Here is a 10,099-nt window from a genome sequence, read left to right on the forward strand (position 1 = left end):
CTTTGAATTACCCTGTGTTGAATTGTGCTATACAAATAAACTTGCCTTGCCTTGCCTTAAACCTTAAAAATAAGACATCTCCATAAATATGAAAAGGAAAAAAATATGAAAGGAAAAATGGATGTAATGATCTGTTGTAATAATAAAAAAATATATTCAAACACATAGCTAGCATGAAATAACATGGGGAATGAATGCGGGTCTTTTTTTTTTACCCATGTTGTGCATTAGAAGGTGTTTATATGTTGTGCATCAAAGGGTCACCAATTCACCAATTTAAAAAGTGACAAAGAAGACACAAATATTAACTATATACTATTTTGTTAAATTGGTGTTTTTCCAATGGAAATTACTATTTTGTGGCTCTTATAAGTCTCAAATGTTAAAATATGTGATTTTCCAATGTAATCTGGTGGTTCTAACAACTCTTTTAAAGTTAAACCTTCAAAATAAGACATCTTCATAAATATGAAAAGGGAAAAACATGAAAGGAAAAATGGATGTAATGATCCCTTATAATAAAAAAAAAGGTTATAGAGAAAATAACATGGGGAATGAATGCGGGTCATTTTTTTTGACCCATGTTGTGCATAGGAAGGTGTTTATATGTTGTCACCAATTTAAAACCTGACAAAGAAGACACAAATATTAATTATCTTATTTTGTTAAATTGGTGTTTTTTCCAATGGAAATTATTATTTGGTGGCTCTAATAAGTCTCAAATGTTAAAATATGTGATTTTCCAACATAATCTGGTGGTTCTAACAACTCTTTTAAGTTAAACTTTATCTTATTTGTATTTTTATTTCCATTTCCCTGTTTTAATTGACTGTTGTGTTGAATTGTGCTGTACAAATAAATTTGCCTTGCCTTGCCTTAAACTTTAAAAATAAGACATCTTCATAAATATGAAAAGGGAAAAAAAATGACAGGAAAAATGAATATAACGATCTGCTGTAGCCTAATAATAAAAAAAGAGATTCAAACACACAGCCAGCATGAAATAACATGGGAAATAAATGCGTTTTTTTTACCCATGTTGTGCATTAGAAGGTGTTTATATGTTGTGCATTAGAGGGTTAACATAATTCCACATATTGATCACAAACACATTGAACACAGTGGCTAAGTGACAGTTAGTGAGATTATATGAAGATAATCCTTCCAACACGCACCTTACCTCCACGACAGCCTTGTTTAAAATCCTGGACAGTGTCGGATCGTCTGTAGCTTTCAGTTAGTGAGTTATTTCCACGGATGCTGACATAATGTCTCTTCACTGTTGCACTTTACGGATTCACACAAGTGTTTGAAGTTAGTTGTAGCGGCAGCGTGACGCGTGAAGCGACATCAAATAATCCAACAGCGAACAGCGGCTTTGAACGCAACACACAGGACGTTATAAATAAAGATAACAAGTCAGAGGATAGTTACTGCTGGAATAAAAACGCACCTTCACTGTTCATAGAAGAGTTAAAAGCTGTAATCCGTCAGACACGGAGGGGGCGGAGCCGCGGAGCACACTGTAAAAAATAATCTGTGTGTAGAAAAAAACAGGACTGGATCATGTTTTCAAATAGGGACTTTTTATAGTGTGCAAAATGTGTCTGTCACAGGTAAATATGCACCTCAGCAGCAGTTTCTCTACTGATGCTTATACTTCTGATGGGTAAGTTTCAAATCCACAAGATTAAGTTTTCCAAATCCCTCCCTAACTTTAATGTTTTCACAATAGAATTGAAATTTTATATTGAAACTTTAGAGTTGATTTCAAATGAGAAATGTGAACGCACTCTGCTACACTTTAAAAGCTTGTATATGTGTATATGTGTGTCTGTGTGTGTGTGTGTGTATATATATATATATATATATATATATATATATATATATATACATATATATAATGTATAATATATAATTTTATAATATAATATAATATAATATAATATGTAATTCTTCAAATACTGTAACTGACATTTTGTTGTTGTCTTGTTTATATACTGAATGCCTGTATTTCCTTCATTGTTAATAAAGATCTGGGAAAAAAACAGAAAAAAATGTTTGAGTGTGTGTGTGTGTGTGTGTGTGTGTGTGTGCGTTAGTCGGACTGACCTCAGATTTCGTATGTGTTTTGCGCATGGCACGAAGGTGTGCATCCTCGATTTTGAAGATTTTTGAATTCATTTTTCAAAATATCATTATGTCTCTTTGCAGTTGTTTTTGTCTCTTTGTATTGTTTATGGTTTTGTGTCTCTTTGTGTTTGTTTTGTGTATCTTTGTGGTTGTTTTGTGTCTCTTTGTAGTCACTTTCAGTCTCTTTGTTTTGTATATCGTTTTGTGTCTCTTTGTGGTTGTTTTGTGTCTCTTTGTAGTCGTTTTGTGTGTCTTTGTCATCACTTTGAGTCTATTTGTATCCTATATTGTTTTGTGTCTCTTTGCAGTTGTTTTGTTGTTTCTTTGTAGTTGTTATGTGTCTGTTTTTAGTCCTTTTATAGTAGTTTCCATCTTTTTCAACACAGCTTAATTTGCTTCAGGAACTTTCCAGAAACAAGATCGGACCTAATGTCTGGGGAGAAGATAGTTTCTCAACTCAAACATCACAGCAACTCTGTGGAGCCTCAAAAGCCAGTTTCATTCTTTTTTCTGCAGACATAAATCTTAAGCTATAAATTTAGCCCCATAGATATTAAAATTGCAGATGGAGAGATAGATGTAGAGAGGAGGAGGAGGTGGAGGAGGAGGAGACACTGGGTATCTGGAGTGATCTGAGACTTGAACCTCTTCCTGTCGGCTGTCTCCAGCTTTGTTTGTTCCATTTCACACATGATAGTGTCTCATGTGTTTTGAGAGTGTTTTAACCCTCTGGAGACCACGAAATCACCAGAGCACGACTTCTTCATGACGTCACAACGTAAAAACTTCAGCAGCATGTTTCCCTGCTGTCAGCTGAACTCTAAAGTTTTGGCTTTTCCACAAGTTTCCATGTCCAATTTAATGCATCAACTATTTTACAGCAAAGGTAAAAACTACCTTGACCAAGTGTAACATGATTTTACTTTTGTTGCAGAGATTTTTCAAATTTTGCTTTAATTTTTTTTAAGTGTTATCTGTGTGTTTTTTAGTAATTTTTTTGTGTTTTTGTGTGTTTTCTGTAATTTTTAGTTTTTCTGTTTTTTTTCTGTTTTTTAATTATTTTTTGTGTGTTTTTATGTGTATATTTTGTGTTTTGTGTGTTTTCTTAATTTTTGTGTTTTGTCTGTTTTTTACAATGTTTTTGTGTGTTTTTTTTTAATGTTTTGTGTGTTTTTTATAATGTTTTTGTGTGTTTTTTATAATGTTTTTGTGTGGGTTTTTTTTATGTTTTTGTGGGTTTTTTTATGTTTTTTATAATGTTTTTGTGTGGTTTTTTTTTATTTTTTATGTTTTGTTCTTATGTTTTTTAATGTGTGTTTTCATTTTTTTTTTTGTGTGTGTTCTTGTGTGGTTTTTTTTTGTGTTCAAAATGTACATCCAGTAAGTCAAAAAAATAATAATCAGGTCATATAGGTGAGGTTGTGCTGAAAACAATGATACCAACATGTCATGGTAAACACTTTTTTAGTGGTTTATAAACAGACAGAATGAAAAGGAGTCAAAAACCAACAAAATAGCCCCAAAAACTCCAGAGGGTTAACCAAGTGTGCCGCCAGTTTTGGCGCAGATGTCTGGAGGAGGAGATCAAAGGGGAATAAGAGAGAAATAATTTAATTAAACTTCTCTGCAGGGGGTTGAAGTCGCCATGGAGGGTTGGCACTGGCCCCATCTCTAGGAAACGCTAGTGTTTCCTGGAATGTACCAAGAGGAACTCCAAGGGCGGAGGTGAGGAGGTTTGGACGGGGTTTATAAAGTCACATACTGTGACCGAGAGTTTCCACAGAGCAGACATGCGCTCTGAAAGGTTTTCATAAGCCCAGGTGGTAACTAGGGCTGATTATTCTTTACGAAATACTTAAAAAGATATAGAAATATGTTTTTTTTAGTCTGTATAAATAAATAAAAATCTAAAATGTAGTTTGAAGTGCAAATCTCAACAGTTGCCAAATACAAAAACGTTTACTCTTGACTCTTGAGTATGAGCAAATAATAAAAAAATAACCATTTAGGGGTATCGGGGGCATATTTTAATGACATTTTGTAAAGGAGAATAAAGGTTCTTGTATGTTTTATTTAAGGCATCGTATTTTAACAGTCTTCTTGTAAGTTCTGTGGTGGATTCTGTTAACACACCGTGCTCTTATTTTGAAAGCTGCATGTGTTTAGCGACAGAGAGTAAGTAGCTTTTTGTGATTAAAACAACTTTAACCACTACATAAAGAAGTAGGAATGTTGCCAATATCATGATATGCATTTTTTTTTTACCATAAAAAAAAAATACCGATATTATCATGAACGATACGATATGGCACACCCCTGGTGGTAACATAATGAGGCAGTTTTCCCACTCCTCATTTTAATTGGTTGTTGGGATGATTTACACCTCGCTGTGAGAGACCCTGCATTACCAACACCTGGCGAACAGGTAGAGCAGATGAGTAGCGTCTTGTAGGAGATCTATTCCAGGCCCAGCAGTCAGAGATTAACCCTTGGCCTGGGATCATTACGTCAGATCCCGTTAATCCCAAACAATTTAGCAGCGGCAGGGACGATCCCTCAACCACCAGTTCTCCTGCTGAAGAAATGCATGCTGGGCCTGTCATTGTGTCTTAATGGAAAAGAAAAAACCGCAGGAGTGGACGATGTGGAAACATGTCAATTCACGCTCATTGTAAAATTTAAATGTAGTATCAGCAAAAACTAAAAATAAATAAAAGTGCACTGCCCGCACAAAATAAAATGTGCATGTATACACATAAAAATCGTTTTAAAAATTAATTAAAATGTGTTTTGTGGAGTTTCATTTCTGACTCTAGGGTCAGATGATGAAAAGAGTTTGTTGTATAAAGCACAACTATACACAAAAATATGTTTAATTTACGGTAAAATACCGGCAGCTGTGGTTGCCAGAACTTCACCGTAAAAATTACAGTGAGTGGCTTTCCTACTGTAAATTAAAATGTAAAAATCATTTAGACTGAGTAATCACTTTTAGTGCAATTTTATCCATATTGTGTCTCTTTTTGTTAATGTTGTGTCTTATATGATAATTTTACGCATTTTTTTGTTAATTTTGTGTCTTTTTCTGATAGTTTTGTGTCTCTTTTGGTCATTTTGTGTCTTTTTTGATAATTGTATATCTCTTTTGGTTGTTTTCTATCTTTTTTTGGTAAACTTGGGTCTTATTTGATCATTTTTATGTATTTTTTTTGGTAATTTTGCATCTTATTTGATAATTGTATGTCTCTTTTGGTCATTTTGTGTCTTTTTTTGGTAATTCTGTGTCTCCTTTGGTCATTTTAGGTCCTTAGTTTGGTCCTTTGGTCTACTATTATTTTTAGGGTAGTTATGTGACATTATGTTATTTCTCCATTTATTTTAAATGAAAAACGTATTTATTTATTTTTTACAGTAAAACTGTGTGCTTCACACAGTTTTTGACAGCACATAATAAGTCATTACAGATCTGCTTCTCATCTTTACATGCATATCAGTAATTCAGTTCAATGCAGTGGAAACATTTTTTACCTTTGTGTAAGTTAAGAATTGTGATTTTAATTAGGTAGTGTGATGGTGGTAGTAACAGTGATCACAAGAACTAGCACTAACAGTAGTAAAAAGAGAATGTCAGTTTTCATGCTGTTCTTATTGTAAGCGCTCTGTCGACCTCTAGTGGCCACAAAGAGAACTCCCCCTCCTCGGTGGACAGTCAGTGATTGAGCCAGCAGAGGGCGCCTGGACGCTCTGTACCGTTCTCCGGCTCTCTGTTGGATGATAGTGACAAAACGTTTGTGATACAATGTGATCATGGGTATTGTAGTTTTTCTGTGAAGCAATCCTCAGAAACAAAAGACTTTATATATTTATATTTGTGTATAAATATATATACATATATTTTTTTTATAGTGAATTAAAATGTGATATAATGTGATGATGGGTATTGTAGTTTTTCTGTGAATCAATATTAATCTATATATTTATATTTGTTTTTATAAATGTGTGTGTGTGTGTGTGTGTGTGTGTGTGTGTGTGTGTGTGTGCGTGCGCGCACACAAACACACACATATATATATATATATATATTATTTTATTTTATTTTATTTTATTTATTTATTTTACAGTGAATTAAAATTTGATATAATGTGGTCATGGGTATTGTAGTTTTTCTGTGAATCAATATAAATCTATATATTTATATTTGTATTTATAAATGTGTATATATATATATATTTAGTATTATTATTTATTTATTATTATTTTATTTTATTTATTTATTTTTACAGTGAATTAAAATTTGATATAATGTGATCATGGGTATTGTAGTTTTTCTGTGAAGCAATCCTCACAAAGCCATATACTATATATATTTATATTTTAAAATATTATTTTAATATATTTTATAATAATATAATATTTATAATATAATTTTAATATATTATAAAATATTTTATATTTTATATAATATATTTATACTTTTTTCAGTGAATTAAAATGTGATATAATGTTATCATGGGTATTGTAGTATTCTGTGAAGCAATCCTTTTTTTTTTTTTTCAATAAAGTTAAATTAAAATTGATTCAAATGAACAGAAATGCCTGCTGGAAGGCCTAAATGCTTGGTAAAAGGAACACAGTGAATAGATTAAATTATTAGTTACATCAATAGGCCTAATATGGTCGGATGTAAACAGAGATAGAGCAAATAAACCAGTAAAGTGACCTGTTCAGTCCATCAGGTCACTTTACTGGTTTATTTGCTCTATCTCTGTTTACATCCGACCACATTAGGCCTTCTGTATTTTTTTTATATTATTATATGCCATACCGCTTTTTATATACTGTGAAAGTTAAAGTTTTGTACTATTCCTTTATTTTATGATAATTAAAAGTGTCTACTACGGTGATATACACATTTTAATTTTACGCCCTATTTCTGATTCAATTTGACCACTTTTTATTGTCATTTCGACATTCAACATTTTTATAATCTAAAGTCCCCTGAGGCAAATTAATGTTTCGGACAACATAAATATAACTGACCGTACTTAAAGGGACAGTGTCACAGCGGACATGCATCCGCTGCTGCTGTAACTTCCTGCTGCCTGATCCACTTCTAAACACACGGCACTCCCTCCCACGCAGGCAGGCAGGGGGAGCACACACACACACACACACACACACACACACACACACACACACACACACATATACACACACACACACACAACACAACACCAGGAAGAAGAGAAGGAAGCATTCATGGGAAAAAATGCAGCCAGCTTGTTCACTTCTCATATTCTCTCCATGCAACAGATCTGAACTGACTGTACTGATTTAAAAAGCTTTAAAAAAAAACTGAGTCAACCTCAAACGGACATGGTGATACAGATCCTATCTGAGCATGTTTATTAAACATAACCTGCATTTTTCATCGTATTACGTACTATGTTGCTGTCAAATGTGCCACATTTGTGTCAGGAGGGTGTTTAATGTGTCCAAACCACTTCTCTGACACAAACAGCACTATTTGTTATGTAACACTGAGGAATCACATGTAGCCTGAGGTTATGAATTACTGTGTTCACTGGTGGAATGTCACTAAGTACATTTACTTAAGTACTTCTGCTTAACTTGAGTATTACCATTTTATGCAACTTTATACTTCTACTTCACTACATTTGAAGCAGATATTGTATTTTTTTACTCCACTACATTTAGCTGACAGCTTTAGTTACTTATCAGGTTGAGATTTAACATAAAAACATGATACATTTAAATCATGGGTCTCAAACTCGAGGCCCGCGGGCCGATTGCAGCCCTCGTGATGATATTTTGTGGCCCCCACCTTGATATGAAAGTTTAATGTAAGTTTTAAATTAATGGCACTTTACCGTGTTGTGTGTGGAAGGTCCCTTTAATTACTTTTTTTGGTATTTTTGTGTCTTTTGTAAGTAATCTTGTGTCTTTTTTTAATAATTTTGTGTCTTTTTTGGTCATTTTGTTTCTTTTTTTTTTAGTCATTTTGTGTCTTTTTTTAAATAATTTTGTGTCTTTTTTGGTAATTCTGTGTATTTTTTGGCCATTTTGGGTCTTTTTTTTGTCATTTTGGGTCTTTTTTTAAGTAATTTAGTATTTTTTTTCAGTCATTTTGTGTCTGTTTTTTAGTAATTTTGTGTCCTTTTTAAGTAATTTTGTGTCATTTTCATACTGCTCTCCAGCAGCCCCCAGGTGACTTGAGTTTGAGACCCCTGATTTAAAGTGATTATCTAATATTATGTTTAGAATATATAAAACAATCTGAGTGGGGCTATTCTGCAGAACAAGTACTTTTACTTTCGAAACTTTAAGTACATTTTGATGCTGATACTTTTGTACTTTTACTTCAGTAAGTTTTGAATGCAGGACTTTTACTTGTAGTGGAGACATTTCACAGTGTGGTATTAGTACTTTTATAAAAGTTAGGGATCTGAATACTTCTTCCACCACTGCTCATGTTATTATCAGATGAACTCGTTTGAAAGAATGTCCCATGGTCTCCTGCAGTTTACTGTTTGTTCCAGTGGTGGTAGGCCTGTGCAGCTAACACAGTGTGGCCTGATTCCCTACAATAATATCTTATTTAAAGGGGCATTTGAGTGATATTCAGCCTGTGAAAACAGCTGTAAAATTTTCTGCAGCCCTGGAGGAGCTTTCTAAAGTTGTTTTTTTTTTTACTTTTGCAACCCTGGTTTAACAATGTGCATGTGAAAAAGTTATCCCAGGCTCAACTCTTAGCCCAGAATATGCAGAATATATATATATCTTGTTCCAAATGGTGGTGTAAAAGGCTTATGGCCTTGCTTAATTCCCTTTAACTTCAAACAGGGTCTCTGGTGACCCCCCTATAGTGTCTCGTGGCAGAGAAGCAATTACAGGGAGGGGGAGGGAAGAAAAAAGGCAGCGAAAGCACTGAGACAACAATGAAGTTCATTCATTAAATCTACTGGTCGGCACCCAAAATACATGAAAGTTTCAGAAAGTGTAACACAAAACAACAACATGCATTTTCTAAGACCTGAAAACTTTGTTTTCCCTAACAGATGAAGTGAAACAGGAATGTGAAAGCATGTATTCTAGATTTTACTAAAACTGCAACAAAGGTTTTAATATATAAACAGTACATATGTCATATGGACTTTATTACTGTGCAATATTTCTTTCTTTTTATATATACTATACCTGGCTATGTGCAATAATGTGTGCGATAAATTGTCCTTCAACGTGCAATATATCTATGAACACTGCATAGCATCATATCTGCTTCTGGCAAATTGAATTGGAGACTGTGCACCTTACCTCCCTTTCTTGCCTATATTTTACATTATATCGTATATTTTTCTTTACATTTACTTGCCTATGTATGTTTATGTTTATATTGTATATTTGCACTGCTTTTTGGAGTCAGCTCTCAAATCTCATTGTACATGTGTGTAGTGACAATAAAGGCATTCTATTCTATTCTATACATACGCAAAAAAAACGCTACAACTCACAATGTTGTAGACTGAATAATCACTTTTTTTTGTGAAATTGTATCCCTATTGTGTCTCTTTTTGTTAATTTTGTGTCTTATTTGATCATTTTACGTATTTCTTTGTTCATTTTTGATAATTATATATATTTTTTTGGTCATTTTGTGTTGTATTTGATAATTGTATGTATTTTTGGGGGTAATTTTGTGTCTTTTTCTGATAGTTTTGTGTCTCTTTCGGTCATTTTGTGTCTTTTTTGATAATTTTCATGTCTCTTTTGGTCACTTTGTGTCTTCTTTGATCATTGTATATCTCTTTTGGTTGATTTTTTTTTAACTCACAATGAAGGGCCTGAGTAAATAGTGATGAAACTGTGTGTGACACTAGAGGGGAAATCATGTATTTAACAGTGAGGGGTAACTTTATTATGGGTCATTATGAGTGCTTGGTGTCTG

The 10,099-nt window shown here is 33.2% G+C and overlaps 1 protein-coding gene across 1 annotated transcript in view; it reads right to left on the reverse strand.

The window, feature by feature from the left end:
- gdpd5a (glycerophosphodiester phosphodiesterase domain containing 5a) overlaps window positions 1–1,495 on the reverse strand; it is a 48,082-nt gene extending 46,587 nt beyond the window's left edge. The window contains exon 1 of the mRNA XM_059352164.1: window positions 1,176–1,495. The gene's annotated coding sequence lies outside the window, so the exon portion shown is untranslated. The remainder of the gene's footprint in view (window positions 1–1,175) is intronic.
- Between the last annotated feature and the right edge of the window lie 8,604 nt (window positions 1,496–10,099).

Source organism: Centropristis striata, chromosome 15, assembly GCF_030273125.1.
Source record: "Centropristis striata isolate RG_2023a ecotype Rhode Island chromosome 15, C.striata_1.0, whole genome shotgun sequence".
NCBI classification, from domain to species: domain Eukaryota; kingdom Metazoa; phylum Chordata; class Actinopteri; order Perciformes; family Serranidae; genus Centropristis; species Centropristis striata.